Source organism: Cyprinus carpio, chromosome B12, assembly GCF_018340385.1.
Source record: "Cyprinus carpio isolate SPL01 chromosome B12, ASM1834038v1, whole genome shotgun sequence".
In the NCBI taxonomy this organism is placed as follows: domain Eukaryota; kingdom Metazoa; phylum Chordata; class Actinopteri; order Cypriniformes; family Cyprinidae; genus Cyprinus; species Cyprinus carpio.
The window spans coordinates 24,930,818-24,954,437 of NC_056608.1; the positions used below are offsets into that span (position 1 = coordinate 24,930,818).

The following is a 23,620-nucleotide window of genomic DNA, read 5'->3' on the forward strand; positions in this document are numbered from 1 at the left end:
TAATCCAACCTGCTCTGCTGTTTGAGAAATTTCACAAGTTCTGTCCCCAGTTTTGTGTCCAGATATAAATCAGAGATAAATTAACGCTCTGAACTGATCTGCAGGCTGTTTGTCCAATCCATTAACACCTGACACTAATCTGTTTTCATATTAATGAATTCAAATCTCTGAAAATCAATCAGACATTTTGCCAGCGCTGCCGGCGGAGAGAAAACACAATGACTTTCTCACAGCGACTTCTGAACCAGAGCCTGGGAGAGGTCTTCTGATTTTATTGATTCATTTGAATGTAGCGATTTTATTTAACTTTATAATCATAGTTTTGAATAAAAAATTTATCAAATGTTACAACTGGACACGCTGACAAGATGCCGATGTGAGCGCAGCTGAGTGATACGCTTTGGCAATTATTTAAAAAAATATATATATTTTTACTATTTCACTCTCATTTCTATCTATTTGTCTGTGTGTGTGTGTGTGTGTGTGTGTGTGTGTGTGTGTGAGAGAGTGAGTGAGTGACTGAGTGTTGTGAGTGTGTGTGCGTGTGTGGTGATGGAGAGTGAGTGTGTTTGTGGTGTGTGTGTGTGTGCGTGTGTGTTCGTGTGTGGTGTGTGAGAGAGTGAGTGTGTTCACACCACGTTTGTGTGTGTGTGCGTGTGTGTGCGTCGTGTGAGAGAGAGAGTGGTGTGTTTGTGTGTGTGTGTGTGTGTGTGTGTGTGTGTGTGTGTGTGCGTGACCATATAAAATAAGATCTGTATGAGTGTGTTTTTGTGTGTGTGTGTGTGTGTGTGAGAGAGAGTAGAGAGTAAGTGTGGTGCGTGTGTGTGCGTGTGTGAGAGAGAGTGAGTGTGTTTGGTGTGTGTGTTTGGTGCGTGGTGTGCGTGTGTCGTGCGTGTGTGGTGTGTGTGTGTGTGTGTGTGTGTGTGCGGGTGAGAGAGTGTGTGTGTGTGTGTGTGTGTGTGTGTGTGTGTGGTGCGTGTGTGTGTGTGTGTGTGTGTGTGTGGCGCGTGTGTGCGTGTGTGTGTGTGTGTGTGTGTGCGCGTGTGTGTGCGTGTGTGTGAGAGAGAGTGAGTGTGTTGTCGTGTGTGTGGTGGCGTGTGTGTGTGTTGTGAGAGGAGGTGAGTGTGTTTGTGTGTGTGTGTGTGTGTGTGTGTGTGTGAGAGAGTGCGAGTGTGTGTGTGTGTGCTGGTGTGTCGTGCGTGTGTGTTCGTGTGTCGTGTGGTGCGTGTTTGTGTGTGTGTGTCGTGGGCGTGTGTGCTGTGTGTGTGTGTGGTGTGTGTGTGTGTGATGTGGTGTGTGTTGGGTCTGTTTGTTTCACTACTACCTATCTGACAATGCACAAAAATAATAAGCATTCATAATTAATGTTGTTTGCTAATCATATCCAAGGCTGTAAAAACTGTAAAAAATAAAAATTAAAAATTAAATTGTGTTAGATTTAGAATATGGCAACACAATTTTTTGTGGTTTTCTTGTGTTGATTATTTTTTATTTTTTTTTATTATAAAAAACAATGGTATTACATAAAACAAACTGGCATTTTAAAGGGTTTACATTTCTTAAAAATGAATGTTGTGTTTTTTTGTATGTTAGTACTGATTTCTGTCAGTGAAAGTGGAAAATATTGATATATAGATATTTTAATGCCTGTTTTTGACAGTGCATTATTGTCGTCTAAGTACCTTCGGTGTAAACTTTTTTTCAATTTACGCACATTATTTTGCCCTTTATTTCATGCATATTTTCTGCAAAGCTATTTAAAAGTAATTTGTTTTTATGTTTACAGCATGATTGATCTTTCATGTGTGCTGCACTTGGAACAGAACTTTGTTTAACCCGATGGTTAGTAAAGAGAACGTCACTTGAAACACGTTGCAGTTACATTTTTAGGTTGAGTAGTTCGCCGGTCAACAGCAGGTAAATACGGATCTAAGAGCAGTTCTCAGACATCCCTGATGCTGACAGCAGTATGAGACCTGAACACAGATCTGGTCACGGTGAAGGTCAGAGATCTGAAGCGCTGTGAGGGTCTCTCAGCTGAGACGACTTCAAACACACGATGAAGGACCGGCACCTCAAACAAACCACAGGAAGACCTGACATAAACACACACTCACAAGGCATTCTACTCAAAAATACACTCATCAAATGTAACGCAAAAATTGAATGCAGTCTAAAGCTGGTAGTTTTCATTCATATTTTGAAATTAATTCAGCATTTTTATATTATCAGTTTTATTTTAGTCTTTCTTTTAGTTTCAGGTAACTATATTCAATAACCTTGGTCAAAAATTATAGAATAATTATAATTTTTTAGTCTCTTCTGATCATTTATTTTGATCAAAATGGAGTAATAATGCTGAAAATTCAGCTTTGATCACAGGAATAAAATTAACATCCAAAAACATTTTAAACATTTTACCAACCCCGAAACTTTGAGTCAGTCGTGCATATATCAACATAAATCAGCCATTAACCACACTTCGCTCTAGATTTTGATGAGTTAAGTCAATCGAGTCATACTGTAAAAGTACATGAGAAATACAACGAAAAACAACAGTAAAAACATCTAGATGCTACTACTGATGATTGATCTTCTAAATATATTTTTTTTATATGCAAAATCATACATATAATTATTATTTTTTTTTTTCAGTCTTGTGGAAACACCATGTGTCCGGATTCAACTAATCAAATGCAAGTACTCTCACATTTGTCCATTGGGACATTATGAATTTTCAGAATCATTACATCCTTACTGCTGCTCAAAAAAACATTTCTGATTATTATCAATGTTGAAAACAGATTTTGCTGCAATATTACGTTAGCACAACTGATTTTAACATTGATAATAATCATTAGAAATCTTTAATCATTAATCATTAGAGTCGTTGTTGAGCTGTTGTAGAATAAGGTCTGCAGAAACGATGGCAGAGCCTCAGCGCGGCTGGAAATTATCCACTCTGTAAGTCACATCAGGGGTTATGTGTTTTACCAAAATGGCAACTAAGTGAATCCCAGAGGAAAGCTGTCGCCTGCTCTCTCACGGTCTTCAGGAACTAGATCCGGCGACAGGCAAGTCCGCGGGACAAAACCTCTTATTAAACACTTTAGTCTTGTCGTATTTAAAGCTAATGGTTCTGGGGGTTTAGGCTCAAATCCCCAATGCAACACATTCATATTAATACATTAAAGCTGAACTCGACAGCTGAACTTTTAAAAAAAAAATTCTGTAAAAATAGGGCACAATATACTCATAAAGGATTTTTTTTTAATGCAATAGAAGCAAATGCTATTTTCATGTTCAAAATGTAATCTTAATAGCAATACAACTTCAACAAATGGAGAAAATTTTATATAATTAAAAATATTTTTTTTTTTACAAAATATTACAAATACAGCAATCATACAAGCTCTTTCAGTTTGATATTTTGATACAAAAATCTAGGATGGGAGTCTTTTTAAAATGTCAATTAATGACATTTTCTAAATAAAACAGTTGCCTAATATAATGTGAATTGTGAGTTCAGAGCAAATCTAAGGAGGGTTTGCGAATGCCACTGCACAATGATTGTAAATGCAAAAAACCCCAGGCTCTACTAAAACACAGATGAGAGCGAAGATCTCTGAATACAGAGCAGAGATGAACTACATCTCGAGAAACAAACAAACGCAACTGAGAGGAGGGACGAGAGAAAACGGGTCAGATCAGAGTTTAGCCTAGTAGCCTCAAACGGTTTGGAGAAAGCAGAACAGAAGGACAGATCGGTCTCTAATGGACCCTAATGATGTCATCAGTGCTGAGACTCGTCTGAAGCGCCGCATAATTAGACTAATTTAGGGTCATTTCCACTAGACACTTCCATCACTATGCCTGTAAACTTATTATTTTTATTTCAGTTTTGGTTGAAGTTATTTAAGTACATCAAGATAAACTAAATGAAAAATGTTGCCTTGGAAAAAGTTTAAGCTTTTAACAAATCTACATTTTATTTCAGTTAAAGTTTAAAATTAATAAAACAGTTTTATGGTTTTAGTTTCTCGGGAAGTGTTAACATCAGACGGTCAGCATGTGGAAACTGCTAAAACCCTCTCTGTGAAGCTCAGTCTCTAAATTTATACCCTTTATAACATAAAATATTCAAGCTTGGAAAAGGAAAAAAAAAAAAACATGCATAAGCCATCCAACCTCACTAATCGACTAGAAACCCAGATATTTACATGATTTAGTCCTTATTCTGTTTTATAACTGAACACTCCAGTTTCTGCCAAAACACACTAGTACACAATGGATAAATCTGTTAGACATTACTGACTTGAGTATGAATGTGTAGTTGAGTCTGAATAATGACTTGAGTCATATATTAGATGAAGATGGTCCATAAAAAATCATGTTTTTCTGGTTAATTTTCTGGGGGGAAATCTAGATGCGAAATCTGCATATTTCCATCTAGATCAGGCAGAATTCATGTCTAAAGAAAATAAAAACAGTCATGAGAATTTTTCACCAAAAGCGCTATAAAAGTACTATTTAACAGATGGTTACTAGTAGCGCCTCATAAATGACAGATAGCGTTATATAAGAGTGATTTTCTGAAACTGTTGCTGTGCAGTAAATAAACATGACTGGATGAGAACAGAGATGATGTGCAGCTTTCATTCACTGTTCTGGATGGACGTATTCATCATAATTTGTGTGTACATGCATCAAACACAAACTCAATCAGCTCTCACTCACAGCAACTACATTCTTTGACCAACGACATACACTTATGCACTCAGGTGCAGGTAAACAAGTATAGTTTAACTTTTTGTACATCGCAATTCTGACTCTTTACATTGCAATTCTGACTTAACGTCTCGCAATTCTGACTTTACGTCTCGCAATTCTGACTTTACGTCTCGCAATTCTGACTTTACTTCTCGCAATTCTGACTTTACGTCTCGCAATTCTGACTTTATGTCTCACAATTCTGACTCTTTACATCGCAATTCTGACTCTTTACATAGCAATTCTGACTTCACATCTCGCAATTCTCACTTTACGTCTCGCAATTCTCACTTTACGTCTCGCAATTCTGACTCTTTACATCGCAATTCTGACTTTACATCTCGCAATTCTGACTTTACGTCTCGCAATTCTGACTCTTTACATCACAATTCTGACTTCACGTCTCGCAATTCTGACTTCACGTCTCGCAATTCTGACTTCACGTCTTGCAATTCTGACTTTACGTCTCGCAATTCTGACTTTACGTCTCGCAATTCTGACTCTTTACATCGCAATTCTGACTTTAATGTCTCACAATTCTGAACTCTTTACATCGCAATTCTGACTTTACGTCTCGCAATTCTGACTCTTTACATCGCAATTCTGACTTTACGTCTTGCAATTCTGACTTTACGTCTAACAATTCTGACTTTACGTCTCACAATTCTGACTTTACGTCTTGCAATTCTGACTTTACGTCTCACAATTCTGATTTTACGTCTTACAATTCTGACTTTACGTCTAACAATTCTGACTCTTTACATCGCAATTCTGACTTTACGTCTCGCAATTCTGACTTTACGTCTCGCAATTCTGACTCTTTACATCGCAATTCTGACTTTACATCTCGCAATTCTGACTTTACGTCTCGCAATTCTGACTTTACGTCTCGCAATTCTGACTTTACGTCTCGCAATTCTGACTCTTTACATCGCAATTCTGACTTTACGTCTCGCAATTCATGCGCAAAATGACTTTACGTCTCGCAATTCTGACTCTTTACATCGCAATTCTGACTCTTTACATCGCAATTCTGACTTTACGTCTCGCAATTCTGAATTTACGTCTTACAATTCTGACTTTTACGTCTCACAATTCTGACTCTTTACATCGCAATTCTGACTTTACGTCTTGCAATTCTGACTTTATGTCACACAATTCTGACTCTTTACATCGCAATTCTGACTCTTTACATCGCAATTCTGACTTCACATCTCGCAATTTCTGACTTTACGTCTCGCAATTCTGACTTTTTAACATCGCAATTCTGACTTTTACATCTCGCAATTCTGACTTTACATCTCGCAATTCTGACTTTACGTCTCGCAATTCTGACTCTTTACATCGCAATTCTGACTCTTTACATCGCAATTCTGACTTTACGGTCTCGCAATTCTGACTTTACGTCTCGCAATTCTGACTTTATGTCTCACAATTCTGACTCTTTACATCGCAATTCTGACTCTTTACATCGCAATTCTGACTTCACATCTCGCAATTCTGACTTTACGTCTCGCAATTCTGACTCTTTACATCGCAATTCTGAACTGACTTTACAATCTCGCAATTCTGACTTTACGTCTCGCAATTCTGACTCTTTACATTGCAATTCTGACTCTTTACATCGCAATTCTGACTTTACGTCTCGCAATTCTGACTTTACGTCTCGCAATTCTGACTTTATGTCTCACAATTCTGACTCTTTACATCGCAATTCTGACTCTTTACATCGCAAATTCTGACTCTTTACATCGCAATTCTGACTTCTTACATCTCGCAATTTCTCACTTCACATCTCGCAATTCTGACTTTACGTCTCGCAATTCTGACTCTTTACATCGCAATTCTGACTTCACGTCTCACAATTCTGACTCTTTACATCGCAATTCTGATTTCAAACGTCTCGCAAATTCTGACTTCACATCTCGCAATTCTGACTTTACGTCTCGCAATTCTGACTTTACGTCTCGCAATTCTGACTTTATGTCTCACAATTCTGACTCTTTACATCGCAATTCTGATTCTTTACATCTCGCAATTCTGATTTTACATCTCGCAATTCTGACTTTACGTCTCGCAATTCTGACTCTTTACATCTCGCAATTCTGACTTTACGTCTCGCAATTCTGACTTTATGTCTTCGCAATTTTGTTCTCAGAACTGTGAGTTTATATCTCGCTATTGCAAGTTATAAACTCATAATTCTACGTTTACATCTCACAATTGTGACTATTTTTTTTAGAACTGCAAGTTTGTATCTCACAATTTTAAGTTAATTCTCCTTATCAGTTTCAGCTGTTTTTATTGGATGCATGAAGTCAGTTCTACTCAAGTTCACACAGAATCACATGAACTACCAACATGACTCACCAACTAACCACAATCTATTGATTCAGCATCTAAAACCCAACAGTGTTTCTGTGCATCTTTCTTTACAATAAACGACTTGATTTTGATCTCTTTCCTCATGCAAGGACATTCAGACAATATAAAGTGTGCAAATACATTTGAGGCCACTGTTGTGATGTTTGTGCATTTTAAGGGGAAGTCGTGGACTAACGGTTAGAGAGTTTGACTCCTAACCCTAAGGTTGTGGGTTAGAGTCTTGGGCTTGTAATACCACGACTGAGGTGCCCTTGAGCAAGGCACCGAACCCCCAACTGCAAATCACTGTCATCTCCGACACATCTGAATGACAGCATCAACATGCCTGCAGTGGAAATGAGTTAAAAACCAGCACTAGCCTGATGCTCAAAGTTTCACTTTTCTGCATGGCAAAGCATACCAGAAATAGACACACCAACATCCTTACAAAACCACCTACAAACATGGCAAAGCAGACGAGGCGCTCGCCCACACATGCGTCAGTGATGAGCCATTAGCACACTTCACAAAAGCCCAAATATCATCCTGCAGTGGAAACACGCTAATGTGATTGTGTTGCCTTCAGGTGGACTCCAATCACTCTACCAGTTAGAGACCTAAAGCTTTGACCGGTGCAACGAAAACACGTTTAATGATGGTGTAACAGTGGATGGATGGAAAGACCAGGATCCAAAGGCCTCGTCCAAACCAAACCAGAATCACTGATGGGAATGTACAAGCTGGGAATTCATCACTGACTACGAGTGTGATGATGCCTTTATATAATAGGTCTGTGATCAAGAAGTTCAAGTCAACATGAAACGCTATTCACAACCCAATTTATTTCCATAATTTTCTAATTTGCATGATCTGCTTCTGCAATAGAAATATTTCTGAGTGAAAAATTGTATTTAATAATACAAAAAGAAGAGTGAGACTTTGGAAATTGACTTGTAAAAGTGGCCTTTATATGCCAGGTAATGTAGGGAAACAGAAAGAGGACTTCATTGAGAAAGTTATTATGTTTTGATGAAAGATTGTAGACAGTAACACTTTACAATATGGTTCCATTTGTTAACTACATTAATCAACATGACTACCAATGAAAAATACTTCTAAAGCATTTATTAATCTTTATCAAAAGTTACATTTGTTAGTATTATTTAACAGACCAGAGCTAACATAAACTAACATTAAAATGTATAACTACTAAACTAAAATTGCTCATTGTTTGTTTATGTTATTTAATGCATAAGTCATGAGACTTTATTGTACAGTGTTATAGTTTGTGTTTAAGTTTGTGCTTATCTTTTTTTGGGTTACCTTTAATTTGACTGCTTTAAACATTTTTGCTTTGTATGCTTTATATTTTTATTCTTCTATTTCACTGTGTAAAGTGCCTTGAGCTTAAAGTGTTTCAAAATGTTTAACAGTTGAAAACATTTGTTAGAAATTTAGAAAAGTAATCAAATGTAATCAGTAACATTAATGAAGTAATTGAAATAATTACACTACTTATTACATTTTAAATAGAGTAACTTGTAATCTGTAACCTATTACATTTCCAAAATAACCTTCCCAACACTGAATATAAAAATCAAACAGCTTCAAACTGAAGTAGACTCCGCTTTAGTCCTGCTTCATCGTCACTGAACACTGCTGAGAACTCATGGTGTCACACGGTTCATGAACACCAACACACACGTCCTGACTGAGCATCGAAAAGACCGTCAGCTGCAGAAATTATATCAGCGCACATCGATATGGAGTTATCAGAGCGATCTAATGCTGAGTGAGCAGGACGTTCATGTCTGCAGGTGTTTTAGGAGATGATGGATCCACTTACTTTCCTGTAGACCAGCATGTTGGGAGACTCGTCGGCCACACCGTTACTGCTCTGAGCACACGAGCTCGGCTGAGCCATACTGGAGCAGAGGAACAACACCGGATACTCCTGACCCACAGACAGAGAGAGAGAGAGAGATTACAGACAGACCCACAGACAGAGAGAGAGAGCAACGTATTACAGACAGACCCACAGACAGAGAGAGAGTGAGACGGATTACAGACAGACCCACAAACAGAGAGAGAGAGAGAGACCGATTACAGACAGACCCACAGACAGAGAGAGAGAGTGAGACGGATTACAGACAGACCCACAGACATATAGAGAAAGCAACGGATTACAGACAGACCCACAGACAGAGAGAGAAAGAGAGACAGATTACAGACAGACCCACAGACAGAGAGAGAAAGAGAGAAGACGAGGATTACAGACAGACCCACAGACAGAGAGAGAGAGCGACCGATTACAGACAGACCCACAGACAGAGAGAGAGACGGATTACAGACAGACCCACAGACAGAGAGAGAGAGTGACCGATTACAGACAGACCCACAGACAGAGAGTGAGAGCGACCGATTACTGACAGACCCACAGACAGAGAGAGAGAGAGAGAGCGACCGATAGAGATTACAGACAGACCCACAGACAGAGAGAGAGAGCAACGTATTACAGACAGACCCACAGACAGAGAGAGAGAGAGACGGATTACAGACAGACCCACAGACAGAGAGAGAGAGCGACCGATTACAGACAGACCCACAGACAGAGAGAGAGAGAGAGAGAGAGAGACGGATTACAGACAGACCCACAAACAGAGAGAGAGAGCGACCGATTACAGACAGACCCACAAACAGAGAGAGAGAGAGAGACCGATTACAGACAGACCCACAGACAGAGGAGAGAGAGAGAAGATCCGGATTACAGAGGAAGACAGAAACAAACAGAAGAGAGAGAGAGAGGCGGGGCCGATTACAGACAGACCCACAGACAGAGAGAGAGAGAGGAGACGGATTACAGACAGACCCACAGACAGAGAGAGAAGCGAGAGCGACCGATTACAGACAGGGACCCACAAAAGAAGGAGGAGAATCGAGAGAGCGACCGATTACAGACAGACCCACAGAGAGAGAGAGAGAGAGAGACGGATTACAGGACAGACCCACAAACAGAGAGATTCCGAGAGAGCGAGACCGATTACAGACAGACCCACAACAGAGAGAGAGAGAGAGAGAGAGCGACCGATTACAGACAGACCCACAGACAGAGAGAGAGAGAGAGACGGATTACAGACAGACCCACAAACAGAGAGAGAGAGCGACCGATTACAGACAGACCCACAGACAGAGAGAGAAAGAGAGACAGATTACAGACAGAGAGAGAGAGACGGATTACAGACAGACAGACAGAGAGAAAGAGAGACGGATTACAGACAGAGCCACAAAGAGAGAGAGAGAGAGAGACCGATTACAGACAGACCCACAGACAGAGAGAGAAGAGAAGAGACGGATTACAGGACAGACCCACAGAGACAGACAGAGAGAGAGAGACGGATTACAGACAGACAGACAGAGAGAGAGAGCGACGGATTACAGACAGACCCACAGACAGAGAGAGAGAGAGACGGATTACAGACAGACCCACACACATAGAGAGAGAGAGCAACATATTACAGACAGACCCGCAGACAGAGAGAGAGACGGATTACAGACAGACCCACAGACAGAGAGAGAGAGAGAGACGGATTACAGAAAAAACAACAGAGAGAAGAGAGAGAGCGACCGATTACAGACAGACACACAACCAGAGAGAGAGAGAGAGAGAGACGGATTACAGACAGACCCACACACATAGAGGGAGAGAAGACGGATTACAGACACGACCCACAGACAGAGAGAGAGAGCGAGCGACCGATTACAGACAGACTCACAAACAGAGAGAGAGAGAGAGAGACAGACGGATTACAGACAGAACCACAGACAGAGAGACAGAGAGAGAGACGGATTACAGACAGACCCACACACATAGAGAGAGAGAGCACGACCGATTACAGGACAGACCCACAAACAGACAGACAGAGAGAAAGAGAGACGGATTACAGACAGAGAGAGAGAGAGAGAGAGAGAGAGAGAGATGGACGGACGGATGGATAGATGGATAGACGGATAGATGATGGATAGATGGATAGATAGATAGATAGATAGATAGATAGATGATGAATAGATGGATAGACAGACAGACAGATAGACAGATAGATAGATAGACGTATAGATAGATGGATAGATAGATGGATGGATGGATGGATGGATGGATGGACAGACAGATGGATGGATAGAGAATGACAGAGAGTCAGTTTAATGGATGGACTGATAGATAAACAATGACAGACAGAGATGCTACAGCTGTTATGAATATATAATAACACCAGATCCTGATGAAAAATCACACAGCACCGCATCGATGTGATGATGATGCTGAAGATGAAGATGATGATGGAGTCGTTCAGTAATACCTCCACACACACACACACACACACACAATCCATCAGAACGACACGCTCTCACACACACACACACACACACACACGACAACGACAACAATAACAACGCGCCGCGACGCGCGGCCTGGAGGAGATGACTGAGGACGGATGAGGGAAGGAATAAACACACATGTACCTCGCACGATCGCGCCGCGTCGCTCCTCCGTCCGCGTGGGTTCGCGCAGGGCAGTGCGTCAGCTGGCGGTCGCGCTGAAGGGGCAGTTATTCATGAAAACGGTGAGTTATTTGCCCCTCGATGTGACAACTATCGCTTCCCTCTCCTCCAGCGAGCGGCGGCGCGCAAATCTCACAACTAGAGCGTGAACGCGCAGGGTCCGCGACCAATCACACGCGCGCTCCCGCTGTCCACGAGAGCGCGCGCCGCGTCACACATTTTATTACACTGCACACACAATATGATCATTTACATTTATTATTCTGCGCTAGATTGTTTATTATGTGTGATTCAGTATTTTTTTTTTTTTTTGAGTATTTTTTTTGTTATCTACATGTACGCAAATTGCTTGAAACTGCCTACAATTTCACAAACAATTACAAATGAACAGCAAATAACAGTGACTTTTTGAAGTACAAAAACTGAAACGTGACCCTGGAGCACAAATCCAGTCATTAGGGTCAGTTTTTGAAACTGAGATTTCTACATCATCTGAGAGCTGAATAAATAATCTCTCCATTGATGTGTGGTTTGTTAGGAGGACAATATTTGTCTGAGATACAACTATTTGAAAATCTGGAATCTGAGGGAGCAAAAAAATCTAAATATTGAGAAAATCATCTTTAAAGTTGTTCAAATGAAGTTCTTAGCAATGCATATTACTAATCAAAAATTAAGTTTTGATATATTTACGGTAGGAAATTTACTAAATATCTTCATGGAACATGCATGTCTACATGACTATATTGCATTATTTCAATTTTAATTGGCTATTTGTATAACAAATTTTATTGTAGTTTTATTTTCTTTCCTTATTCATTTTTATGTTCTTAAATTATTTAAGTTGACTTTTAAATGTATTTTTTTTCTTTGCTAAAGCACGTTGAACTACCTTTATGTATGAAAAATTATATTTTTGAAAGTCAAATTTTGAGGTTTAGCAATCATAAAGTACTAAATAATTAATGAAGCTGTTAAATGTAGGCTAAATGGTACAGATAACACTGTTTTTGGCTAAAAGTAAATGTGATTAACATTTAAAACACATGTGACAACTTACCCCGACCAAATCCATTCCTAAGAAGTTTTTTAACTAAAATACGTCCAATACGAGTCTATAATCCCATAATAACACTTCCTGCAGTGAAAAAGTGCATCTGCTGTTGTCTCTCACATCAAAATCCTGCCACATATTTTGTTTAGATCTGTTTTAAACGCTGCTTGATCTGTGCAGATTTCTCTCCTGATTCACACCAGAACACTTTTTCACTGGAGGAAGTGTTATTATGGATTATAGACTCTATGTATTTGAGTTAAAAACATCTTAATGCTGGATGTGTTTCATCTTTTGTGTCTTCTCCAGATGTTCACTGATGGACTGGAGTGCTGTGGATTACTTGTGGATTATTGTGATGTTTTTATCAGCTGTTTGGACTCTCATTCTGACGGCACCCATTCACTGCAGAGCATCCATTACTGAGGACACTGATGCAGTGCTACATTTCTACAAATCTGATGAAGAAACACACTCATCCTGATCTCAAGAGTGAGCACCCTTTTCATTTTTGGATGAACTGTTCCATTAAGTGTTTTAGTCTCAAAGGTTATAATCCACGTCATCTCAGAAATCCAGTCTCATTTTTAAAAATGTGATATAAGTAAAAGTATAAGCAAAAGAATCTTTACAGCATTGTCTGACTAATGTGAAATGGCACTGAGCATCACTCACAAACCGCAGGATGATGTTCAGCTGCTCTGACATTTGCTCAAATCAGGTCACGTTCATTAGTTTTCTGTAAGAGAAGATTGAATCTCATTAGCAGAAGTCAATCAATATCTGCCTGTGACGTCTGTGTATGCACACTCTGCTCATCAGCGCCTGCACTCGCTTACAAAACATAATTCTGTTACTGACTAATCAATAGCAGATGATTTATGAGAGTTATCTTTAAATATATATGTAGGGGAGAGACACTGGGGCAGTGAATATTTCTCAGGGTGGGTTTACTTCTTAAGGTCTTAATCACTCAGAAAGTGCTAGTAGACTTCACAAATAATTACAATCAAATGGCAAGTAGCATTAAATTAAACATTACATTCTGAAGTAGAAATAGGGAAATTGTTTGTTTTTAATTGTAAAACTTACTCCAATAATTAATTTTTCAACAATTTTGTACTATTTTGAACCATCTTTTATTTTTATATATTTTCATTTAAATTTAAGTTTTAGTAATTTTATAATATTTTTTATATATATTTCTATATTAAATTTTTAAATTCAGTTTTAGTCATTTCATCTTTTTGAAAATAAAAAAAATAATTGTTTTTCATGTAATATTTATATTTTATTTCAGCTTTATTTCAATTACTGAAAACTATTTTAAATACTTTTAGTTTTAGTTAGCGATAAAATAGTCTCAATCACAAAAAATAAATCAAATAGGTGACAGAAATAAATTAAATAGGATGATATTGGATATAAAACATTCACAAAAATATTCTAGACTCTCAGAAAAAAGGTACAAATGGCACCCTTTCAAAACCACCGCTTTGTACCTGAAGGGGGTATATTTGTATCTTATAAAAGTTACAAAAGTGTATCTTTTAAAAAGGTACTGCTCCATTTTTTTCTGAGAGTGTAACATAAGACATAAGAGCTTCTCTCCTGTTGTGACCATATGCCGCTCTGACCCCCGCCGCCCCACGGCATGCTGGGAATGAACTCACACAGACGTTAACACAGCAGTCAGGAAGCAGCAGAGCAGGTGAAAGCCAGAGATGAGCTCAGGAGGATCTTCATCATCATCATCATCAGCGCTTCAGAGAGGAAACCTGCTCACATCTCACACAATATTAAACAAGTCCAGCCTGTTTCTGAGACCAGAACAGGGTTATAATAGTTAACTAAAAATAAAATGTGCTAACTAAAATGAAACTTTATTTTAGATTTTATTTGCCAAAGCAACACTTCTCCTTTTCATTTAGTTTAACTTGATATACTAAAATAAATAAAACTATAAATAAAATTAATAGTGCTGTCAAACAATTAATCACATCCAGAATAAAAGTTTTTGTTTGCATAATATATATATGTGTACTGTTTATATTTATTATGTATATGTAAATACACACACATGCATGCATATATTTTGAAAATATTTACATGTCTATATTTAATATAATTTATATTATAAATATATTTAAAAAAACAACATATTTTTCTGAAATATATACAACAATCATTTTTTATTAATAAAAAAAAAATAAAAAAAAAAAAAAAAAAACTATTATTTATGATACCAACAATCATACAACACCAAAAAAAAATAAAAAAAAACTATAAAGATATCAAATACTAATAATAACAAAACCACATAAAAAAAAAAAAAGTTTAACTAGAATTAAAATGCACATATAACTAATTTTAAAATATTCATCTATATAATAGTAATAATATTACGTTTGGAAATTAAAGGAAATGCATCAAATATAAATCTTTTTTCTTTATATTACAGATAATATTGGGGGAAAGGACAAATACATGGTCATTATAAGAAAAAAAAAAAGAGTTTTTCTCATGCAAAATCTAATTTTCTTTTGATTTTGAAGTTAAATAAAATCTGAAATTTCTTAACTGGTTTAGTGAGATTCACCCAGCAAGTAAATGTGTTTCTGTGAGCAACATATATTATATTTGTATACATGTGTTTTATATTATTTTATTTTTTTTATTTATGATTTTCTTTGATTTTATTTAAATATTTTTATTTTTGCTTTTTAATTCTTTTTTTTTTTTTTAATCACACTGAATTAGCATAGTGTATGAAATGTGCTACACACTGTAAATAAACCTTTTCCTCAGTGTAACAGTATAATACCCAGCAATGATTTAGAAAAGAGAACTACAATTACACTCACACAACCAAACATAAAAGTAAACATCTTCCCCATTATTTTATACTCTTGATATCGGGATGGATATATTTCTGTATTTCTCGTCAAACACTGATCAGATATTAAACCCTGAAAACACAGCGTCTGTCAAATGAATAAATCTATTTGCACACATCCGCAGATGTTACTGATGATCTCGTGCTACAACATCCTCAGCTTCATCCGGCAGAGACACACAGGACCAATGCATTTGAGTGAAACGCGTGTTTTATTGTACAAAGGCATCATTCCCGTGCCCTTTATCCGGGCGTCCCGTGGCTCTGCTCTATTTGGGTCCCAGCATGTCCTGCGGTCGCACCCACTGCTCAAACTGCTCCTCCGTCAGGTAGCCCAGCTTCACCGCCGTGGCTTTCAGAGTCAAGCCTTCTTTGTGCGCCGTCTTTGCAATAGTGGCGGCTTTATCATACCCTGAAAGAGAAGAGCAGACCAGACACACAGGAACGATACACACACTTCAGGAGCAAGCTGACTGGACAAATACACTCATTCATCACAGAAACATTTAACATCTTGTTGCAACATTTTACAAAAATCAAGACCCTTGAGCACAAAACCAGTCATAAGGGTCAATTTTTTTTAAATTAAATGTATGCATCATCTAAAGCTGAATAAATAATCTCTCCATTGATGTGTGGTTTGTCAGGAGGACAATATTTGTCTGAGATACAACTATTTGAAAATAGGCGCAAAAAAATCTAAATATTCAAAATCTAAAATATTGAGAAAATCATCTTTAAAGTTGTTCAAATGAAGTTCTTAGCAATGCATATTACTAATCAAAAATTAAGTTTTAGGTAGAAAATGAACAAAATATCTTCATGGAACATGATCTTTACTTAATATCCTAATGATTTTTGGCATAAAAGAGAAATGTATAATTTGTGGATCACAAAACATGGGATTTCCAGATCCAGATCATTCTGATCCAGAATACACTTTTTGAACATCGGCCCCTGATTTGCTCGAATCTTGATCTGGATTCAGGAGCACAGTGTTTCTGGCGCCCCCTGCTGTCGTTACCTATGTGAGGGTTCAGCGCTGTGACCAGCATCAGAGACTCGTTCATCAGTTTGTTGATTCACTCTGTATTAGCCTCGATTCCAGCCACACAGTTATTGGTGAACGAAACCGAAGCGTCGCCCAGCAGCCGGGCAGAGTTCAGCACGTTTTTAATCTGGAACACAGAAATTACACATTAAACCCTGAGAACAAGTCGTCTGAGAGTGTGTGTGGTGTGGGTGTTCCTGCAACTTATATCCCTTATAAAGAACTCATCTGTGACCCTGAAACACAAAACCAGTCATGAGGGTCAACTTTCTGAAATTGAGATTTCTACATCATCTGGAAGCTGAATAAATAATCTCTCCATTGATGTGTGGTTTGTTAGGAGGACAATATTTGTCTGAGATACAACTATTTGAAAATCTGGAATCTGAGGGAGCAAAAAAAAAATCCAAATATTGAGAAAATCATCTTTAAAGTTGTTCAAATGAAGCTCTTAGCAATGCATATTACTAATCAAAAATTAAGTTTTGATATATTTACAGTAGGAGATTTACAAAATATCTTCATGGAACATGATCTTTACTTAATATCCTAATGATTTTTTGTCATAAAAGAAAAATGTATAATTGTGACCCATACAATGTATTGTTGTCTATTGCTACAAATATACCTGTGCTACTGATGACTGCTTCTGTGCAGAAACAAAAATTATTGTATCCATGAGGGCTGAAATATTTGCAATCATTTTGCTTGTGATATCAGATGTGTTTATCTGTATTTCACAATAGTTTCATCATTCAAAAATCCTTCTGGAATTCTAAACATAAATAAAAATGACACATTCTGGTGTTTGTTGTCCTCAGGGAATCAATGCATGAACTGATTAAATGTGTATTTTCAAAGCAATGTGAGCCGCTTTGCTCGAGACGGTTAGTTGTGAAGGCGACTCACGATCATCGGCTTGAACACGTTGAGCTCAAAGTGTCCGTTGCTTCCTCCGACAGTAACAGCCACGTGGTTTCCCATCACCTGAGCTGCTACCATAGTCATAGCCTCACACTGCGTGGGGTTCACCTTCCCTGAGACACACACACACACACACACACACACACACACACACACACACACACACCAAACACGACAGTGTGTGACTGATTCCAGCTTCTGAGAATAAAGTACTGCAGTAAACACACTTCTGATTCTACAGTCACTTTAAAGCACTGAACAGATCTTTAATGTAGTGTGTGTGTGAGTGTGTGTGTGTGTGTGTGTGTGTGTGAGAGAGAGCGTGTGTGAGAGTGTGTGTGTGTGTGTGTGTGTGAGTGTGTGTGTGTGTGAGAGCGTGTGTAAGTGAGAGCGTGTGTGAGAGTGTGAGTGTGTGTGTAAGTGAGAGTGTGTGTGAGAGTGTGTGTGTGTGTTTTTTTTGTGAGAGCGTGTGTGTGTGTGTGTGTGTGTGTGTGTGTGTGTGTGTGTGTGTGTGTGTGAGTGTGTGAGTCTGTGTGTGTGTCTGAGTGTGAGTGTGTGTGTCACTGTGTGTGTGTGTGTGTGTGTGTGTGAGTCTGTGTGTGTCTCTGAGTGTGAGTGTGTGTGTGTGTGTGTGTGTGTGTGTGTGTCTGGGTGTCTGTGTGTGTGTGTGTGTGTGTGTGTGTCACTGTGTGTGTGTGTGTGTGTGTGTGTGTGGTGAGTCTGTGTGTGTCTCTGTTGTGTGTGTGTGTGTGTGTGTGTCTGAGTGTGTGTGTGTCTCTGTGTCACTGTGTGTGTGTGTGTGTGTGTGTGTGTGTGTGTGTGTGTGTGAGTGTGTGAGTCGGGTGTGTGTCTCTGTGTGTGTGTGTGTGTGTGTGTGTGTGGTGTGTGTGTGTCTCTGTGGTGTGTGTGTGTGTGTGTTGTGTGTGTGTGTGTGTCTCTGTGTGTGTGTGTGTGTGTGTGTATACAACTATCTCTCTGTGTCACTGTGTGTGTGTGTGTGTGTGTGTGTGTGTGTGTGTGTGTGTGTGAGTCTGTGTGTGTCTCTGTGTGTTGTGTGTGTGTGTCTCTGTATGTGTGTGTGTGTGTGTGTGTGTGTGTGTGTGTGTGTGTGTGTGTGTGTGTGTGTGTGTGAGACCTGGCTCTTGTTGACGTGGTCGTTGGGGTGAACAGGGTCTTTGCTGCCCAGTTTTCCTCCGAGGATCTCGATGGCCCTGTTACTGATCACCTCGTTGACGTTCATGTTCGTCTGTGTTCCGGATCCTGTTTGCCACACCACCAGCGGGAAATGATCATCCAGCTTCCCAGCAGCCACCTGGGAAGGAGAACACACACCAAACACAGAACACAGACCAGAGTAAACACGCTGCGTGTCATTCTGTGAATCTTATGACCGGCCCACAGAGACACGGCTGTAACATGTATAATAACTGCTGCAGATCATACAGTATTGATGCTATGAGAGATAAATCACCTCATCAGCAGCTTTTATGATGGCGTCTGCGATCTTCGGGTCCAAACCGTAATCTTTATTCACTTCCGCAGCAGCTTTCTTCAGGATCCCAAAGGCTTTGATGACCTGAATCTACAGGAAGAGGAGTTATTCTCACCGTTATACACGGTTACAGATCATAAACTGATATTAATAAGAGTAACGTGTGTGTTTCTCACTGGCATTCTCTCCGTGGCTCCCCCGATCTTGAAGTTCATGGTTGATCTGACCGTCTGAGCTCCATAATATTTATCAGAAGGGACTCTGAGCTCCCCGAACGTGTCCCTCTCGATCCGGAACGACTCTGAACTGGCCTGAAACCACAGAACATACGTCATATCTGATATTTATCACCCTGCAGCACAGAAGCAGTCATCAGTAGCACAGGGATATTTGTAGCAATAGACAACAATACATTGTATGAGTCACAATTATACATTTCTCTTTTATGACAAAAATCATTAGGATATTAAGTACAGATCATGTTCCATGAAGATATTTTGTAAATATTCTACCGTAAATATATCAAAACTTAATTTTTGATTAGTAATATGCATTGCTAAGAACTTCATTTGAACAACTTTAAAGATGATTTTCTCAATATTTAGATTTTTTTGCTCCCTCAGATTCCAGATTTTCAAATAATTGTATCTCAGACAAATATTGTCCTCCTAACAAACCACACATCAATGGAGAGATTATTTATTCAGCTTTCAGATGATGTTTAGGAATAATCAGTTTCGAAAAGTAGACCCTCATGACTGATCCGAAGCCAGTACTCATGTTTCTAAATCACTGTACATCACACTTTCACCCCAATTTAAGAGCAAACACACACACACACACACACACACACACACACACACACACACACACACACACACATAATATTATGAAATAATATATGAATGATACTAGATGAGTGTGATTTCAGAAGATCGTTATTAAACATGAAGGTCATCAATGCAGCTAACAGCGCACCAAACACCGCAAAAGCAGCAGGATTTTACCATTCTGAGCGTCCTGAGCTGGAGCCCCGGCGCTGGGCGGATGTTCCGGAGGCTGCTGAATCTCTGTGCGGCCCACAGCTTCGACAGATCCGCGCTGAAGCGCTGCAGGTTCCGTGCGGAACGATACATGGCGACGGGGCGGAACTAGTTCCTCACCAACCAGAAGCGAGAATCAGGGGGCGGACACTTATTAGTGAAACACAACCCGTCTGTTGTTACAGGCATAGACATAATAACAAATACTTATATATTTATTATGTTTATGGTTACAGGGAGGCACACAATTACCAGCGACACGCGTGGAATTAAACTGAAGAAATAAAATGAGCGCTTTTAGTGACCCGAATCTTGTCTCTCATTAAACAAATACAACTGTTCAAAACAGAACGAACGCAGCTGTTACTTTTCTCAACGCTTTTCTCAACGCTCCATTTCTCCAGTTGTCCTCAGAGGGAACAGGAAACAAGCAGGAAGTGTCCAAATGAAGAACCCCGCATCCAGCAGATGGCGACAGAATCCAGGCCTTGAGACGCACAATAACAACACGCGTTCGGACAAGAAAACGACGTTTTGATGAACGTTCTCGGAACGTTTTTAGCAACGATTTCTCACAGTTATGAACAAACGTTCTTCCAGTAACGTTAATAGAACGTTCATTTAGTTAAGTTCTCTGCTTTTTAATAGTGATCTCAAAACATTAGCACAAAAACATTATTTATAAAACTTTTGTTTTAGCTGGATATTCGTCTAACGTTCTTTTTTTTAAATGTTACACAAAAAAAAAAACTTATAGAAAACTCAAAAATAAAACACACACACAGTTTTTAAAAAAATAAAAAAAAAACAACACAAAAAAAAAAACGTTTTTAAAAATGTATGTTTTGAATGTTCACGTTAGTAAAACGTTCTCAGGATATTTTCTTCTATATATATATATATATATACAATCAGTGTAAATATGCTGTGGTGTTCATGTTCATGTTTTACCAATAAAATCATCTCTTAAGTTAACCTGTCTGTTTTTTATCATCATATTTTTAGGCCCTACAGACGAGAGAACGCTCCTGAACCTCAACGCTTGTTGATTATTGTGTGAGTTTGTTGTTTGAGATGAAGTGAATGTGAATGATGATAAGTGTTCCTGTCACACCTCATATCTGTTTCCTTCTCGGTCTGCAGCTCTATTCGGCTCTAATCAGCTGCTAATTGAAACTGACCGAGATCAATAGCGCCGAACGCCTCTGATAAGAAGTGATCAGATCGAACTTCTCTTATCAAATGACTGTAAATGACGAAATTATATAGTCCGTGCTACTGGAGAACTGAAGAACTGGGCTCGAATGAAGCTTTATAACCGCGTTCTGTTCTCTGAGAAACGAGGAAAAGATGAAAGTTCGTCATTATTGATGCGTTTAATCAAACATTCCGTGTCAGGAACGCTTCTCAAGGCCGTTGTTTTCTCTGTCCAGTGTGAATGTGAGATCAGAATAATCTCGACTGTGACAGCAGATCAATTAACTGCAATGATTGGCAAAGCGCAAATATTAGCTGTTCCCAGATCAGCCTTTCATGTGTGACAGGGTTTCATCTGCAGGTGATATTAGTCGGATTTATCTGTGAAAGATCTCCAAAGAGCTTCAATCAGACTGTGAGCAGACACACGCGCTCCTCTGATGAGTGTTTAATTCCTTACCATCCACTTAACTGTATGCTGATGAGAACTGACTTGAAATTTATTAAAATAAACCTGAACTATATATATATTAATCGCGATATATATATATATATATATATATATATATATATATATATATATATATATATATATATATATATATATATTAGTGTTGTCAAACGATTAATCGCGATTAATCTAATCAAAAAATAAGGTTTTGTTCACATAATATATGAGTGTGTACTGTGTATATTTATTATGTATATATAAATACAAACACATGCATGTATATATTCAAGAAAAATATTATATATTAAATATATTTATATATATATGTATATAATATAAAATATAATAATATAAATATATAAATGTATATACCTGTACATTTTTAAATATATATATATACATATATATATATATATATATATATATATATATACTTTATGTGTGTGTATATATATATATACACACATAATAAATAAATACAGTACACATAAATGTATTATGTAAACAAAAACTTATTTTGAATGCGATAAATCGCGATTAATCGTTTGATAGCACTTCATCATTATAATAATAATTATTATTATTATCATTATTATTTTTTCCTTGCTGCTTTTATTCAGATGTGTTATATGTTCACACGTTTTGCAAGTTTTTCATTAATGCTGACATATGTAAAAAAAAAAAAAAAATATTTGAATATATAGGACAAATATATTTTTTAAAATTCTTTAAAAATATATTTATATTTAAAAATATATTTTCAAAAATATTGTAAAAAAAAACAGCAAATACATGTGTAGAAACAAATATTTACACAGGCCTGTTTTGAAACATATTTAGCACATGTATATTTTTAACCTTTTCTTAGATTTTGAAATATATTTTAAAAAATATTGCCTACTTGAAAATGTGTATTTTTGAATGTATGGGAATAGAAGGTATACAAACATTTAACTAACTTTTCCCATTAACGTTTTATATCAAAATGCTTTGATTGCCAGTGAATGTGTTTATTTTCTGTGTAAACACAAACTTAAACGTTTTAGCTACACAATTTATTATTGCCAAATAAATATGAATTAAATACAAGATTATATTCTAGTTATTTTTAGTAAAGACATTAAAATCAAAGACATTACTACTCGTTAATATTTCGTGATTTTATTTTTTAAATAATCCATTGCACAAAACAGCATAAAAATAAAATCACAAAATCTTTACTACAAATAATTTCCAACATAATCAGAATTCAATCAGAATAAAAACATCTTTGTTTTTATCCATTTGATTTCTACTGATTTGATTCATTATTCATTTCTATAATAATTCTATAAATTTCTATAATTTCAACTTGATTTAATTTTTTAATTTCAACTTGATTTAATTTTTTTATTTGATTTAATTAAAATTTCATTTTAATTACACATTTAAGCAATTAAACTTTTTATTTTAACGGGTTTATAATTATTACTGTTTTATTTTTATTAATCCATTGCACAAAATAGCATAAAAATAAAAATCACAAAATATTTAAATCAAATAATTTCTAACGTAGACGAATAACCAGAATACAATCAGAAAAAAATCATAACATCTTTGTTTTTATCCAATTGAATTCTATTGATTTTTATTCCTTAGTCATTTCTATAATTAATTCTATTAATTTATAGAATCTCAATCTATTTTTCATCAGTAGTAATTAAATACAGTTTACTGAATGTCATTTTAATTAAAATTTAAGCAATTTCATTTAATGTTTTTTTGAACGTGTTTATAATTATGACTTTTTTTTATTAATGTATGATGTCATGAAATGCCATT

The 23,620-nt window shown here is 37.3% G+C and overlaps 1 long non-coding RNA gene and 1 pseudogene across 1 annotated transcript; both read right to left on the reverse strand.

Annotated features, from left to right (window-relative positions):
• Nucleotides 1-1,816: 1,816 nt before the first annotated feature.
• On the reverse strand, nt 1,817-12,140 carry LOC122139060. The gene is made up of 3 exons (XR_006155964.1): nt 11,653-12,140; nt 8,981-9,088; nt 1,817-2,074 (listed from the first exon to the last, which is right to left on the reverse strand). It is a non-coding gene; the product is annotated as an uncharacterized LOC122139060 (long non-coding RNA).
• A 3,694-nt stretch (nt 12,141-15,834) lies between these two features.
• LOC109091326 lies at nt 15,835-20,311 on the reverse strand (annotated as a pseudogene).
• Between the last annotated feature and the right edge of the window lie 3,309 nt (nt 20,312-23,620).